At 39.4% G+C, this 18,465-nt stretch overlaps 1 protein-coding gene across 7 annotated transcripts in view; it reads right to left on the bottom strand.

The window, feature by feature from the left end:
• The window catches only part of AFF2 (AF4/FMR2 family member 2), a 488,228-nt gene that overhangs the window by 201,589 nt on the left and 268,174 nt on the right, over positions 1-18,465 (bottom strand). The window lies entirely within an intron of this gene.

An 18,465-nucleotide genomic window follows, 5' to 3' on the forward strand; every position in this document is an offset into this window, starting at 1 on the left:
CCCTCTGTGCTATGTTGGCAGTGCAAAGAGTCTGGAATGCAAGTCAGAATCTGGCCCTTTGTGTCAAGATGACTACATTTATATGTTGGATTTTCTAGGTTCTTAGCAAATGAGTTTGTCAGCAAGGGTGACATTCACATTGTACAAACAAGCCTGCACAATGACCATGCTTCACCTCAGTCCCACCAAAGCTGGCTTTCGAAGGTTGAGGTGAGATGTGCGTGGTGCATAGACTTTGCGCAGAACCTTCTGCACTGGTGGTGAATTTCTCCCCACTTGAACAAACTATCCTTGTGCCATCAAGACAAGTCAATTCTGGGAGGCTGGTTTCCTTTCCACAGCACTGTGGATTTTACAGTTGAGGCGTACAGTCTGGATTTTCAGTCTCGCTCATTCAGAGTTCAATACTGCACACACACATGCACTGGAGTATCTTTACATTGTTGACTTAAATGTGGGGCTTACAAGAGTCAAGCCATGTACTTATATAAGGTGATTGTGGGACTGGACCCTCAGAGAGATGCTGGAGTTCAGGTTTAGTAGCAATGCAGGTTGTTTTTGTTACATCTAACCTGAAAACTCACTTCTGAATTCAGAGCTGGGGGTACTCTGTTGTCATGTTAAAAAAAATTATAATTCTGGGATGTTCACATGAAGGTAGCTTTTTAAATCACAGGTGTGCACTCTTCCATGATGTAATTTTCTCAAATAAATTTCCTTTTCTTTAAGCAGGTAAAAATACACAGAGCTCTCCTATCTATATATCTTTTAATCGACTGCAGTCATTTAACCTAGACCCTCTAACCAGATTAATAATAGAAAATGTGTCATAACAATTCCTTACGACAGGATGAATTATCATTATTGTTTTGGCACTGAAATTCCTTTCTGTTACCTCAAATTACCCTTCTTTTCAACAGTACACAATACATGAATCACTTCCATAATCCTACATGTTAGTAAAAATCACATCCCAGTACAATAGGAGCATCTGACAAGCTGCATTCTGACAGTGCACTAAACTATCACATTGGTGAAATCCCAGAGACCCTCAGGATCTTTCTCTTTCTTCTTTGTTCATTAATAGAAGTTGCAAGGGAAAACCAAAGGAGGAACTGCTCAGAGTCTGTGAGAATCCACCCAAAACCAAAACTTCCCAGCTCTCCCCTTAATCTTTACCGTTACCAAAATGGCGTCTCTAATTCCACAAGGGCACTAGACAGACAACCACCAATAGATTTCAATCCACAGTTCTTTTGAAATAGCATGATCTAAACATCTGGATTTTGTGCAGACAGGCGAGATAATCTGGCTATTTCCAAAGTTATAGACGTGGGTGTCTATAACGGGCCCTGATTCTCCGCTGATGTAAAGCTCCGTTGAAGGCATTGGTGTTCTGTTGATTTACACCAGCTGATGATCTCACCCTCTATTTTTTCAGTGCCTTACGTATTTGGCAAGTAAACAGGAAAAGGAGGTATGATCTAGTAGACTGGGCATGACTAAGAACCAAGTTGCTAGGAACGGCTGACATTGAATTCTTGGTCTGATCTTGACCACAATCCACTGTGGTTGTAGGCAAGATCTTTCTGCATCATTCTCCCCCAAAAGGTGTGAATACTAAATATTTCCTTCCCAAGAATACAGGAGGAACTGCTCTTGAGCACGCTGAAGCCTATGGCAAAGCTCCCATTGACTTCTATGATGCAGGATCAGGCCAAGGGAGAGGATTAATTAGTGTGTGTAAAACATTTTGAAGACAGGTATCCTATCTGTACTAACAGGTCCAACGTTGTGCACTGCACATGCATTAGATGAGTGCAATCCAGCAAAGAGAGTAGAGGGCACTGAGCACTTCACAGGATCGGGCCCTTTGTTCCGTGACAAGTGAGCCATCATTTGCTGCTCTGAAACTAACATACACACACCTGGATTTAGCCCCAGCGTAGCGCCTAGCAGAAATAGTACACCCCCAGATGATCTGGAACATGCTAGTTAGAAAGGTTACTCAGTCCATTCCCATTATTATTGTTTTTGTACAGTGATCAAACCAGCTACTCTTTCTATGATCTTCTAATCCAAAGCAAACAAACACGTCTATCACACCAGTGTTTAGGCAACTTTTTATTGCAACAAACTAGCATTCATCAAAAGTGGCATATTTTTAATGCTAATTCTAATGATAACAAGCGGTGCATTTTGTGTGCTTTCCAATTATGCATGAGAAAAGTCAGCATAAGTGTCCTCTCTTATCATAATTATCTGTTTCTAATTTCGATGTTGGCTATGACTTTGCACTCAGTGATGTAAATGTAAATGTAAATGTTCCTGTCAGATGAAGATTAATTTGATTTAAGCTCTCTTTGTTCTAATTAGATATCCCATTTCTGCTCACTAGGCAAGTTTCATTCTAAGCCACATCTGTATTTTATCACAACAATGAAGAAATCCTGGGGTATTTAAAAGGTAACTACAGGATTTCTGCTAGGTCTGTCAGGCACTGTTATGACAGTGCATGCTAGGCCTGTGCCAATGAATTAATATTTTAGCTGGCTAATTTACAGATTACCGTAATTATTACTTGAATATTAAAACACATGAACTTTTATAAAATGAAATGAGCAACTAAAACCTGTTGCTCTAATTGCTCCCTTTGCTCCTAAAAAAACATGACCTTTATGGGCTTTGAACCTGAGCACAATGAAAATATTGGATGATACCCTGTAGGCAGAATAATAGATTAAACAGGGAGAGAAAGATAATTATATCTAAAACTACGACGGAAGAGCACAAACATCTCTCACACTGATATTTTGCTGACTGCCTAGAAGCCAGGTATCTGGGATAGTCTAGAGAGATATTTGTTGTAAAGGGATGCATATCGCAGGGCTTCATAAGTAGAATGCATGGTAGGTATACCATGGTTATCATGACGGAGAATGTTGTGACACACACACGTGCTAAAAAATGTATGTATATTGATGCATCTGCTTTACTGGGCACTCACAAGACCTGCTTCAAGAAAGAGAAATTCATCCTTGTGCAGAAGAAGAACAAAAGGCCTCTGCATACTTAAGCCTCAAATTCTACAGACTGAAAGCCATGGTGAAAATATGCAGCATTTTGGTTGCACCTACAGTGAAAAATGGGATCATAACTCACCACTGATGTCCCCTGATGCAGCTCCACCAGCAGTAGCAACAGTAGAAGCTTCAGTGTAGATAGGATGCAGACATCATCTAACTCTGCTTTCGAGAAATACACAGATGTCTTTTAAAAATAAATATTTTAAGTTCTTGCCATTTGAAAGCAGTGGAAGGGTGGATAGACATCAGTGGAGTTCTTCTTGATTTAGGCCCCAATTCAGGAAGGCATCCCTATTCAGAACAGGACTGCGGCACCTGTCTAAACTTGGACTTAAAGTTAAACACATGCTGAAGTACTATCTGAAATAGGGGTGGAATTAAGCATATGCTTAAGTGATTTCCAGAACTGGGACCTTACCCTGGTGTAAATGAGGGGAGAACCAGGCCCTTTTTCTCTTCAGTGAGCTCATCGATGTGAACCCCAAAGATATCCATTGCATCCTGACTGTGAAATCATCTTATTCTAAGGACAATATTGATGGAGCAAGTTTCACATCCTTTGGAAATGTCCAATCGACTTGAGTATTTATCGGCATAATGATAGGAAATTTATCCCATATGCCTGCACTCTATTGTTGTTTACAGAATCTCAAGTGAAAGTGAAGAACTGGCAGGAAAAAAGTTACTGTGGCCAGGAATCTTTTGAAAACAAGACAGCTTTATAATGTAGAGGCAGTGCAGACTAGTGGATTGAGAATAAGGCTGGAAGCCAGGAAAGTCTGGGGTTTTATACTTAGTCACAGACTCATTCTCTGATTTTGCACTGATCATATGATCTCCCTAAGTCTCAATTTCCCTATTTATAAAAAGGAGGATACTATACATACTTACCTACCTCACAGAAGTGTTGTGAGGTTAGTTAGTGAATATTTGTACATTGCTTTGCATATGTAAAGGCTATAGGTGTCAGTACAATGTTAAAAGATGGGAATGCCGGAGATTAACAACAATAAAAATGATTGCGGATATAACTGAGCTCCCGCAATACTAACCATTATCCAGTAGCTCAATGGTGCAAGATCTCCTTGAATGGTTTTCTCCTGACATTTCTGATCACCTCAGGGAGCAACAACTCAAATAAACAACCTAATGACTTGAGAAATCAAGATTTAGACACTTACCACTCACTGACATTTAGACTTCCAACTTGATCTGTGCCAACTGCTGTCTTAAAGGCTAACTTCTGAGCATGTCAAGGCACCAAGCTGGTGTTTAAATACTTCCAACTGGCTATTGTCTTCAAAGTGTATCTATTGTGCCATCTGACCATTATGGCCCTGAAAAACTAGTGCTGTAAATATTTTGTCCAGGACCTTTTAATTTCATCTTAACATTTCAAAAATGAATAAAAGCAGGGAGGGAATCACACACGCACACACACGTGCATATGATGTTTTATAACAAACAATATTTCCTCTTTGGTTTTTCCATTTACAAATATTACACTGGTTCACTTACCAAAAGAAAAAATATGCTGCTACAATATCACTGTGATATCAGTTCAGTGTTTCTGGACACATGAAGTGACCTTCTGTACGTTTTATCTGGAGGAATTTGGCCCAGAGAGGGAGAAATCAAACAACATGTGATTCAAAGTTGCTGCAGAACCTGTCGCCTCTCATCAGCTTGTGATTTAGTGTAACCTAAACAGGAACAGCCCTGTTATTTTGTGTAGGAACCAACATGACATTATCCAGAGCTAGGAGGTCATTGGTTTAAATCTCAGCTAATCTGATGTGTCAGACCAAAGGCTCAGATTAGGGCAGCTTCAGAAAACGGAAACATTCCTCCAAAGTTTAATATCATAATTAGCTATGGACAAAGGACAAACTACATCCAAATAAATAAGTCTTTAACAACAGAAGATAATGGGTCAAATTGGCTGCATGTGTAAATTGATGGTACTGCATTGATGTGAATAGAGCACTGCTTTCACCAGTGGGGAATTAGGCTACAAATAACAAATGTTAACAACGATCAAGATTACGTGGATTGATCATCACTGAGGTGATCCATTTGATGTGTGCGCATACATGAGTGTGCACATATATATCGCAATACACTGCAGCAGTACTTTATCAAAAACAACAGGCTTTTTTGGACAGTAAACTTCACATAATAGGCACCGCAAAAATAATTTTGGAGGAGGGGAATTTTGTCCATTAATTTGGTTTGAACTACTCTGTTAAAAATATTCAGGAGGTTACTCTCATGGGACTGGTATTTTTCAGAATGCAGACTTCAGCAGAGACAGAGGGGATAGTTGTTTCTCTTACCCACAAAAGCCATGTGCAAATATTCCTAAAAAAAGAAGAAATATTTGTACTCAAACATGCCAGAGCACATATCAGTTTGCAGGGTTGGAAGGGACCTCAGGAGGTCATCTAGTCCAACCCCCTGCTCAAAGGAGGACCAATCCCAACTAAATCCCCAAATTGCCCTCTCAAGGATTGAGCTCACAACCCTAGGTTTAGCTAGCCAATGCTCAAACCACTGAGCTATCTGGCTGCTTAGTTAGTGAGTATGGGACAGCACCAAATCCTGTGCAGGAACTTGGTGTGAAATGTCATAATATTGCAGAGATCTGGCCTTCCTCCAATTGCTCATTATATTCAAAAGTAGCATTGCGTGCTCTTCCGCCATGTGACCAGCATGGACAAAAACACCCCCAGCACCCTGTGTTCTCAAACTCTCCATTGACCACGAAGGGGTACATGCCCTGACTCCATCTGGTGCCACCTGGGGGGCTGCCCAGGGATTCGCAGGATTGAGACAAATCTGGGAACTTTACAACATGATGCCTTGTGCAACGGGATCAACCGTAGTCACTCTGGCTGTTTCGATGGTCCTCAGTAGACTATACATGTTTGATGATGATGGATACACATACTGAAGCAGTGATTAACTAGCAGGAACACATGAGCAATACCGATGCACCATGTATTTTAAGATATTGATCTTAAATTGGGACATCTTTGTAGCTTTAAGAAGGCAGCATGCAGAGAAAATAATAGGAGCAAGCATTCCTCCTAGCTTCTGCTACAGATCTAAGCCTGCAAATGGGTGTCCATCACAGCAGATGGTCTCCTGGATCAAGGAAAGCACTTCAGCATCCCTAGTCTGGAAAGCCCATAAACATGAACTTGCATGCTCTCCTGAACAGAGGTACTTTTCTGAATTGTGGCCCCAGGTCCTGATTTGACAAGTACTTAAGGACGTGCTTAACTTTAAACACTAGTCCCATTGACTTCAATTAAACTACGCTCATGCTTAAAGGTAAGCATGTGCTCAAGTGCTTTGCTGTATTGAGACCTACATTTATTTTATTTTATTACATTATTTACTTTAGTTTAGTTTATCCTTCTGAGAACATGAATAAATAACTTTGAAATCATAAAATTCAGCAAATATTTCAGTTGTGTTACATGATTTAAAGTGAAATCTAGGAAATTCACAGAATCCTTTGTGGATCCCACCAAAACAGAACTGTAGCTGCTGTACACAGATAGAGGGCTCTAATTTCATTTCAAACCACTGTGCTACTTATCCTGAAATTATACACAGGCCCAGATTTTAATCTCAGTTACACGGGCATAATTCCAGAGTATTCTATTCAATTCAATGGATTTGGACCTGAGTAACTGAAATCTGAAGCAGGCCCACAGTGCTGACATATGGCCACCATATCCTACAGATATTTTGGGGAAAAGAAAAATAAAACAAAATGAAAAAGCACCATTTCGGACTAAGGAAGGCTGAGGCCTTTTGAATAACCTCAAATGTATTATCCTGTTCTGTAACAATGCCTACTGCTCCAGAACTACATGGAGTTGCTTCTTAAATCCATTCTTCTCATTTGCATCAAAGGTCTAATCTGGCGATTTATAACCACAAAACATTTACCCTGTAGAGCAGTGGTTCTCAAACTAGGGAAAGCCCCTGGCGGGCTGGGCTGGTTTGTTTACCTGCCGTGTCTGCAGGTTTGGCCGATCACGGCTCCCACTGGCTGTGGGTCACTGCTCCAGGCCAATGGGGGCTGCAGGAAGCAGCGCAGGCCGAGGAACGAGCTGGCCACCCTTCCCACAGCCCCCATTGGCCTGGAGCAGCGAACCGCAGCCAGTGGGAGCCGTGATCGCCCAAACCTGCGGATGCGGTAGGTAAACAAACTGGCCTGGACCACCAGAGGCTTTCCCTGAACAAGCAGCGGACCGGCTTTGAGAAGCAAAGTTCTAGAGAATTTAAAGCAGCATTACCTTGAGGAAGCTCTTTTGGTAAAACAAGAAATAAATGACCTCTTTTATGACTCCCTCCTTCCCACTCCCATCCCAAATAAAGGCAAATTATGCATAATATGAAAAATGTAGAAATGAGTGAATTTTGTGGATTTCCTACTCATTAAATCCTTCTTCCTCCAAGAGCAAAAAGCTATATCACCACCATTTCCCCGAGGTAGGCACAAGCCAAGAAGGATGGTGGGGTCACTAATTCCCTGAGCTTCTCCATCTCTTCCTTCGTGAATAAAGAGAGAGACTGCTTCACAGGTAAATCGGTGACAGGACAATTGTTCTCAAGATGAATGGTATTAACTGCAGCATGACGCAAGGAAGAAAAAGTGGATTTTAATGCTGTTGAAAATTACGGTCTTAAGAAATGTAGTGGATGACTAAAAGTCCTCTATTCAATGAAGAAATCATTGAGAAGTTCTTGGCAGGATGTCAAAAGACACATTTAAGAGGACAATTAAAACAGTATAATGCAAACGCTATAATTAGAACCATATCTGGTTGAGCAACATACTGTTTTTCTTCCAAGCTGTTAACAGAAAAAAAAACACGAATTGTTGCCATCGTTCGTTAGGGTGTTTACCGGATAATGCAGCTTTAGCATAAAGATGAATTTTTCTACCACAAAGGTTATGTGAAAAAATTGCAAATGCCCCAGAAAGTCTCGACGCTGACATCATTTACCTCCTGCAAGTAAAGTGCCATATATAGGTACATTATTTCATTGAGACAGCTACCTAACAGGGATCTCCCATTCCAATTATGTGAATGTGGTATTGCTTTTCTTAAGGGGCCAGAGTCTCATCTGGTATAAATCGGCATAGCTCCATTGAAGCCAATAGATTTAAACTGATTTACAGCAGCCAAATACCAGGTTCAGAATTTGAAGTGGGGTTTGGGAAACTTGCCAGAAGTGTGACAGTGAGTCCAATATTCATCTATAGACAGTAAATGGACATCCACATCACACATTAGGATGCGCAACTCTTTATTTGGGTGCACAAATTCCCTGTTTACATAGCAAAATATAAACATTTAAGGTCATATTAAAGGCCTTCTGTTTGAAAACTCGGGATCTGTGTGTGTGTGTGTGTGTGTGTGGCGGGGAGTATAGAGGGATTTCTAAAAATAGAGGCCATAGAGGCAGGGAAATAGGGGGGAAAAGTCCCAAAAATAAAGTTCATGCATCCCCATTTACTTGGATACACTGGGTACAAATGTTGACCAAGGACTTACATTAAGCAGGAAGAAACACGAAGAAAACATTTAAAAGCAAACACAAGTTACAATAGATACAACTGCCTCTGTATTTCTTCTGCAACCACTACAGCCCCAATCCTGCAAAGTGCTTGAAGTGAAGCATGTGCTTGAGAGCTTTGCTGAATCACTGCTGAGAATGTGTCTGTTTTGATGGGAGCTTTCTGCCTCCAAAACCAGCTTCTCCAGTAAAATCATATTCCTCTGTTATGGCATCGGAGGAACTAGCACTGAGGCAGAATGGAATTAGTCACCTGTGTAGGGTAATGTCAGGGAAATAACTGAGGTTGCAAAGCATTTTCTGCTCTCAATTACGTTGCTGCAAATCAGGAGTAACTCCATCGACCTCAGTGGCGTAACTCGCGCTACACCAATATACAGGAAAAGTAGCTGATGGTGCTCTGCAATCATTGCCGGTTAAAGCAGGATGAGATGTTTACACACTGGAATGTATCAAGCACCTTCAGAAGTCCTGGAGCCATTCAAACATTCGGGGGCATAACTAATGGGGGGGGAGGGGTTTCAATGCATTGAATAAGCTGAATTTCCTAAAGATTCCAAAACTGGATTTGGATAATCACCTAAAGAAAGCTTGTCGCCACCCAGGGAGTCTGTTTTACAGGGAAAAGGGAGAGGCTGAGTTTGATTAACTTCATTTTAGTATATAATAATTGTACAGTCTGAGTCTTCCTTTGCAGCTAGTGCATTAGTATCAGCTGCTGAAATGACAGAGTCATCAGTTCGTTGGGTGTCAGAACTGACAGCATCAGAAACAACAATATGGATGGAAGAAGTAAAAGTCCATTTTCTATCCAGTGCCCAGGAATCCTGTAGTTCAGCTACACTACTCAGAAGCTGCCTCTTTGCTGAAATACGTAGTTACGTGCTACAAAGTGAAGACAAAGTTCTGATAAGCTTCCCTACATTGTGTTTTTTCCCCACTGAATTTAACCCGAATGCCTAATCTAGCGAGGATCTCCTAATATAGAGTTATATTTCCACCATCCAGTGGCACCACTGCTGTACATGCAGAGGAATACATGAGTGTTATATGTAAATTCCAGGGCCACAGAGAATCACAAATGTTCAACATAGTGATTATAATGTGCGTGATGCAAACTCCAACAGAGGAAAAACTACACATATACAAGTCTTCTGCTGGGGAACAGAGAGTGAGTACAGCATTTAAATTTAAACCACTTTGGGATTTCACCTCCCCCACCTCCACCCCAACTCCTTCAGATAAATTCTACGGTGTTTTTTCGTTTCCTTATTGTCCTTGATTAGCCTAGATGATATAGGGGCTTTTCCAAGACCAAGAAAGTAGTTGTTATTCTCAGCAGTGAAGCACTGTGAAATTAACGATCTACTAAAATTACATCCTCAACACAAATAGCACTATCCTGCAACACTACCTACAAAGAAAGCAAATACTAGATTTCACAGATACCTTCGCCATTGTGCTGCATAAGCATCTATTATAACTGGCCGTGTATGGGTTAAATACACATGAAACACAATAGAAATAAGATAATTTTCTTGGTATACGATAGACAATTTTAGTTAGGGCAAACTGTCCATTGCGGTATTATTTAAACTTCTAGAATAATACACCAGCAAAAAAAAATTAATGTAGATCAAATTTGCAAAGGTCAGCAAGTAATTGTTAACCTTGGGGATAAGGGGAGGGAAATCAGTACTTTTCCCAACAGCACTTAGAACTGCTTGTAAATCATATTCATATTCATATACTTAAGCATTAATTTACATACTTAATTTCTGACAGGTTGACAACTGCAGTCCTTCTGTCCTCTCAGTGTAAAGTGAGAAGTCAATTGTTATTCAGTGTATCAGTTACAGTGGTAGTGCCACTAACTATATTTTATATAATGTGCTATCTGCAGAAAAGCAGATAAGAATTTGATTTAACATCCAATTAAAAGCCGTCATTGAAAAATTACTTCAAATAAGCCTTTTATTTTCTTTAATCAGTGTTCAATTCAAGCCTTCCTTGGACCTACTGAACCAAGCATCAGGACTCATGAATTTTGATTAAAAAATTTGAGCCCATTTCTAACTTAAGCAGATTTTTTTTGTTGCACTGTTTGATAGAAATTTAATAAATCTATGAATCCTTGCCAGCATCATTTATCATCTTTTTTTCCGCAAGACTGGCCTATTATGCCTCGGCAGTAAATTATGAGGAAGCCAGCAAACCAAAACTTTTCAGTCCGATACTGAAGAAGAGATATAATCACTTGCATTGAACCATATAATTATAGTAGAATATGAATCTCTGAAACATTAGGTCCTGTTTTGAATATGTAATGCCCATGCATTGAGAGCCTACAAAGATTTCTAGCTGATCTAATATAGCTCAGTTTAGCATCATATTGAACAATTTGTTGTTAATGAAAATGACAGCAAAAGTCATAAACAACATGCTGGGAATCTCAGTAAGAATTATGAGGGAAATTTTCCTGTATTTGGAAATACAAATCACAAAACCAAATAGTCACTTTTTAGGGTTTTAATTCAGCTGTGTTTATTCCAAACGAGCTTGGAAAACATAACTTTAAGCCTGTGTATTTAGTTGTGTGTGTGTTTAAAACTGAAACCAAGCCACAACATTAATTCTTTTCACTGAAAATGTGGAGGAAAAGTGGGACTTCAGAAAACCCTGGCACAAATTTATATGTATTCCTGCATACGTGGGGTTTTGATGCCTCTCAATCTAATGGGTTTTTTGCACTTTTGTACCCCTACTTTTTTGTACGTGTATCTGCTATTTAAAGTAAAGTGATTCATGTGCATGGCACTGAGGGACGAATGATAATGCTATGAGTTAGCAATCACGCTATATTTTTCATCCAAGCGCCTAAAAGTGCCTGCCAAACATTAATGGCTAGAAAGGGATATCCAACTCAGATTGAACAGCATATAACAACCCTGAGTAGTCCCAGTGATGTAGGAATTCAGTCTGGTCTACACAGAGAGTTGTTCCAGAGTAGCTATTAAGTCTATATCTGGACGTTCTTATTTCGGAATAGTGAATCTGCTTTAAATTCACAGTCTACCTTATTCCTGGGTAGAGAAGCACTTATACTCATTTCATGGGTAGGTAAACGGAGGCAGAACAAAGTGAAAGGCCAAGCTGAAATCTAAGTGTGTTTTTTGAGATGTCCAGCCCCGTATTGTCCATATAATCATCTGAACTTTGGGGTGCTAAATCACACAGAGCCACGGATCTTTCTGAGGTTCACCCATCAGATGGTTAGAACAGAAGCCTTGAAATCAGGACTTCTGGGTATTCTTGGTTTTGCCATTGACTTGGGTGGCTCGGGGCAAATTTCTTTGGGCCCAGTTATGATCTGTTATCCTGGTGTAAATCCAGAGTAACTCCACTGAAATCAGTGAGACAGGAGCTTGCCATGTGTAAACAATGATCAGACATAAAAACACATTGGGAAACCCAGTGGAAGGTGTCTTGTTTGTTTTATTTTGTGTTTCAATAATGGGTTATTGACAGCCATTTCACTAGCATGGGGCAGTGTTTTGGGACTTCATGGAAGAAGTGTGTTTTAAGAAGGGACTTGATTTTGTAACTCATGTTATCTTATTTTCCCTTCAAACCACCATGGAACCTGTGTGTGTCAATGCAGGGAAGTGATGACAAAGTATTAATTTCAAAAAGGGTTTGAAAAAGAAAGGTTAGGCTGTAGCCATAAGAAAATTAAGTACCATCGTACAAACAAGGGTGGATATTCAAAGGAGGAAAACAGAATTTTAAATGAAAAAGCCTGTCAAGTATTCCAGAATTAATTAAGAATAGATCTAAAGTAGATGAATATTCTTCTTGAGTGGCTGTAGTATCATCAAACTCTTGCTAATAATGCAGCCATTTCTACTGACACTTTAGCTGCTCCTAAAGATGAATATTTCTTATATTACAGTTGCTTTATCTTTCTTTAATTGACAAGTTATGTTGTGATAATGTATGTATGGGTTTTTTTCCTTTTTAATAATGTATTACACCATAAAAGACTTAGTTAATATCTATAGGCTCTCTTTACCCCTGATACATCTCAAGGCAACTGAGATTCAGGCAAGCAAAAGGTATCCATGTCACAGCTGGTGTCAAAGGACTTTACTCTGGTCACCATTTACAGTAGAACTCATATCTTATGAACTGATTGCAGATTGAGTAATTCATAAAATCAAAAAATCCATAAAACTGAACATCTCAAAAATCACAGTAGGTATGGTGCACCGTACAGCAACTTTTGCATCATACTGTCGCTTCTTCTTGTCCTTCAAACCACTGATGCCCTGAAGGGAGCAGAATGTGAAAGGATGTCAACTTGTTCTTCATTGACTTCACTTTTGCTATGTGTTTTTTTTTCTGTTGGGAAAAATTGTTTGAATAATTTTTTTTTGTACAATAGAGGTTCGACTGTATATTCTTGGACAGACAAATACATGGGCAGTTGGTTTGCAGAGTCATCATTTCCTGGGTTCTTTGGACACAGCTGATTTACTCTTCTCAAACTCAGGCATGGTGCATGCACACACAGGATAATCAGATCTAACAACATACGTATGGATTCCTGACCTTTATGCAGCCCTTTAGGGACCACCTGGTACCCAGCTGGAAAATGACTATTGTTTTACACCACTTCCTGATTCCTCTCCATGAGGCAGCACAAGATGTGAAGCACCTCAATCTTTCATAAAAGGACAGTAGATTACTACCTGCAATCATTACAAATTACACTATATCTGTTCAGGAAGGCCTTCAGTAGCTGAGTAGCAGAAAGCTGCCAATCAGCAGTGCAGTTTTTAGTATTTGAAGAGCTTCTTAAACTAAAAATAACGTAAATTGCATTTCCATTGATCCGCTTGATGTAGAAAAAGAATTTTGTTTTATTTAATAAGCATGGTAAATGAATAGAAGATTTGCCACTGTACCTATAAAATTATCTAACCAATTATCCGCTAGTGCATGCAAGGTTTTGTCTAACAACATTAAAATTGCTCATGTTGGGCCTTCTTGCATCAGACCCAGAAGAGGCTCCATTTGGAAGAGCTCCATGACCTAGATGAGTTTTCTGTTGAATAGCTCAGCAGAATACAGGCAACAGAACCATGGCTTCATGTGGTTCAGAAAGCTATGGATCTTTTCTTCTGAATAGTACCTCGGCCATTTAAAAACATCTGCAATAGCTATTATTCACGGTATGGAGGGGGGAAAAAATTCTCCAGCTGTTACATCTCTGCTGAATCTTTTGATTTCCATCGACTGCCCCCATGATGTTTTTGTAGGACACTAAATGGATTCCATTATTCAGAATGGAATAACATATGCTTGACAAACATTGTTATTCCTTGGGAAGCACCTCATTCAAGCAGCAGCTCCCTTTATAACATTACAATTCAAGACACTTCATTTTTATACAGCATCCATAAGACAGAGGATCACAAATATATTAGAGCGACAGAGAGAGTCATCTGTAAGCGAAGGAGAAAAAGTGAGATTTAGAGAGAGGATGTCTCTCTCACTAGCTCAGTGGGGCGCAGAGATCACACTCCTGAGAGATGGGGCAGTCTGAGTGAAAGAATGTCTCCCCTCACTGCACCAACACAACCAGGAAACTAGTCACAGGGAGTTGGCCAAAGTTGGAAAAAGGGAATGAGCATGTGGACATGAGGTCAGCAGCATAGGATGAGTCCAAAGAAGTCAATTCTGAAATTCATTTAGATATGTGTAGAAAGCCCAGAAAGAAGAATTATATAGTGCTACTTTGTGGAACCAAGAGAGATCTACTCACAGCAGTTAAATTTCAAGATTAGCTATCCCATCTCTTATGAGCATGCATATGGTACAAAGTACCAACACTAAGCAATTATTAAAATAACGTTCTTTTACACTGCTCATTCATCAATATTTAGCTAGTGGAAGACAGCTCAGTGATCCAAGGATCAGGTGGGACTTAACTTTGTAGCTTACGTGCTAATGTGACTTTAGTCTAAATGTTGGCTGGAGTGCACAGTATTACTTGTTTTAATATGGTCACGTATCTTTATTTTTTTTACCAGTTTAAAAAAAAAAAAGATGCACGAGAACAAGAACACCCTAGTTTGCTTTGGACTTGAAAATCTGTTTCTTTTCACCAAGACCATTACCAATTCCAGGGTCACCTGACAGGATGCCAAAAATGTGTGAATAATAAGTGAAATATGCAAGCCTGCAAATTGTTGCAGGTGCATAATTGTTAGCTTTATAGTTTCTTTGAGTAACAAGAGAACTGAATATCAAAATTTCAGTATACTCACGCTGGCCCTAAACCTATACGTTGTTCAGCACCTTTTAGAAGATTTGGCACTATAGAGATGCAGAAATTACAAAAGAAAGCATATATTCATCTGTACGGATGACCTCAGAAGAGATCGGTGTAATAGATAACCTAAGGAATTATTTATAGTGCCTCTGGTGAACAACTATTTTACCAGATCCAGTGTAAATTTTGGACTTGTGATAAGATCTACGTAATGCTTTTACATACAGATTCTGTGTGATCTTGATTTACAGCCTTTGCACATATTTGTATAACCATTATATGGCTCATGTGTTTAATGTTATCTACCCCTTCACCTAATGTGCCAGATGACATAACCTGTAGCTTTTAAAGACATCATGACATTTAAGGTCTATTTCCACAGCTATTAAAAACTGGTTAGAGGCACATAAAATAGAAATATATTTATATTGTTAAAAAAAGCCTTTCCAACTTAATGTTTTTAAAATTTGAGTCTATGTTCCCGTGCCTATTCTTACGGGTTTTGATTGTTGAAAGAGAAAATAATAAGTATTTTACTCAGCATTTCCCAATGTTCATAGCAGGAAAAGAAAAGCAGAAGACTTAGCCTTTTGCAAACCATGGCACTGGTGTATCAAAAAGTGCTATCTTTAGCAACCATCTTTATATTTTGCGTGACTCTAAATTCAGTTTGGGGGGGAAAAACAGCTTTAGAAGCCACATGAATAGCTACAAATTTTTATTTCTGCTTCTATTTAAATGCCCAATAAAAGTTTTTTTACCTTTCATTGATTATAACTGAATATTTATAGTTCAACATTACAATTGTGTTTGGAGCAACAGTAAATAAGAGTCTTGAGGTGCCTTAGAAAAATCACAACTGAGATTAATAAGAATTTACACTTGGAGGAAACAACTCTGCCCAGTGAACACATACCCAATCCAATGAATAAAAGTTGAGCTAGAAGCATTAAACCTTCTGAACAAGCTCTTATTGGCTGATCATACCTGGAAGGCATATGCCTTTTCCTGGATGTAATACACACAATTGTGAATAGCCCTTACATAGCCCAGTTCCATGCTGAATAAAATGGCGGATTCAGAATATGGAATAAATAGAAACTACGGAAAGTCTCTTACTGAAAGTATGATCCATGCGATAGGCCTACAAAGATTTTAGACTCAGAGGCTCTCTCTCTGTGGAGACAATTTCTGACTGTCCTAAATGCTACATAGCGTGGCAAAAAAGATACCTCAGTTAAATAAGCCTTGATTTTTGTTCTCACTTTGATTCCTTAACATAGCCCATCAGATATTACTTACAGCGTCTCTGGTTTTATTTATATATTGTTTGCACTCAGGTTTCAGTACATTTTAAATGGAAAGTCCATTTATTAGTTGCAGCTCTTCCTATTGTATTGTAAATGAAATTAGCCAACAGTTTTGATGGGTTTCCCTTTCTTTTAGTCCCCTTTTCTAAGAGCTCATAGTAGCATTTTTTTCCAGGTACTACTACTGGAAATTGCTGATATTAGAAAATCCTAATTCTAATGGATTGGAACATTTTTAAATTAAAATTATAATCTGGTATTTATTTCTGCTGGAAGTTCTGGAAACAGTTTCTTCCCTCCACCCCACCCCAGGTTACACTTTGTCTCTACACAACTAGGTGGAGGGTTGTCCCAAAACAGATTCATATTTTGTCAGCCATACTGTCAAATTAGAACATTTTTGGTGCTTGAGAAGACTGAAAGCCACAATTTCCCAGCATTAATTACATCCACTGGCGGCAGCGTGTGCGCACACTCGGATATATTTAAAAGAAGGCAGCTCTCCCACAAACAAACAAAACAGCAGCCAAAAAAACAAAACATTTGTAATTATATGAGGAATAATCTAGTTTTATGAATCTATGAAACTTTTGCTCATCTGCATTTTTTTTAAAGTTCGCAGAAATGGAAAGTGACAACGGTACGTCTTCGCCATGAATTAAAAGCACAGGGAAAAAAAACAAGACAATACCATTCAGCGTAACTGCCAGCAGTCACAGCGCACCAACGGCCTAAAACATTGCCAAGATCAACTAGCCGTCATGCTCAAACCTGTATAGAGGGACGTGGAAGGAAAGTGAAGTAAATAAATTAATAGCACAGGCATGGCATGTTTTAAGGTTCAAGTGATGCATAGGAATGTGTTAGAGATAGGGTGATATAGGCCACACTTCCAAAGCCTAAAGAGATGTGTTTGTTTTTAAGTATCTGTCCCCTTGCAAGGAGGATTCTTATGTGAGGGCTTTATTGATCCTGCTCTTCTGTTTTCTTTTCAGTTTGGTTCCATTTGAGCCTGTTGCTTCTTTAATAACACCCTGGATGACAGACAGGCCCCTTCACTGAGGTCAGCCAGGTGGAGCTTATATATACCAGGCATGCCTCTGCCTGTTCAGTGAAGATACGCAGTGGGGCTTGTTTGCATTCAGTGACAGGTCTAGGATATATGACAAGGAGTATATCAAAACTCCCTTTTGGACAAGATCAACAGAGTCCGCTGGGAGATTGCAATAGCAGCCGGTCTCTGGGGTCTGAGGGATATCAGTGATGTGCAGGTAGAAGTGTGTTTCTTGAATATACAGCTTTTGCTGGCTGACCTCACTCAAGCTGCCTGTCAGTCAGCAAGTCAGAAAGCCCGGGTTCCCATGGAAGAATTCTCTGGGGAATCTCTGAATGTACTCACCGGCGTTCCCCTGCTGTTTAAAACACTGGCCTGCTGCGGTAAGGCACATCTAGGGAGCTACAGTTAGCACCTAACATGGATTTCATCTCCACAGGGATTTCTCTTTTTAACCTCCTGCATTGTGGGTGGGTCCTACCACCAGACTATGAGCAGACTTTCCAGAAAACACCAATGAGATAGCATACATGGAATTTATTGTACAGCATTTATTAAGCCCTATGCAATATTTTTACTATAGGATAAATCCTGAATTCCTTACTCATGCCTTATGTTGTCTGCATAACAGGATTTGGCCTTATGTTTGTATATTTTGTACTACCAATGCTTCAGGACAAACTCAGATGAAAGACATCTGCAATCTTTTCAGTGACAAAGTGCTAGTATAACAGGGTTCTCCCTGTGCAGAACAATTTGTAAATGTCTCATTAAAATGTACTTTTTGTTTCTTCCCTTTTCACCTTAAAGCAGCTCATCTGCTTCCTAGCTCTCTGTTTCCTGGGAGAAAATGTCATACTGCAGAGTATTAAGTCAGCCACTATAAATAAACTCCTTTCTTAAAAAAAAAAAAGATTCTTACCTGCATTATTCTGGCCCATCTTATGGGCAGAGAAATCAGCTGGAAATACACACATTCAAAAACTAGCTGTCACATTTTGTTTGTTTAGGAATTAACGGTTTTACAATGATATCCATGACACAACTATTGGCTAGGATTGTATTGTATGGTAAGCC

Source organism: Mauremys reevesii, linkage group 9 (assembly GCF_016161935.1).
Source record: "Mauremys reevesii isolate NIE-2019 linkage group 9, ASM1616193v1, whole genome shotgun sequence".
In the NCBI taxonomy this organism is placed as follows: Eukaryota; Metazoa; Chordata; order Testudines; family Geoemydidae; genus Mauremys; species Mauremys reevesii.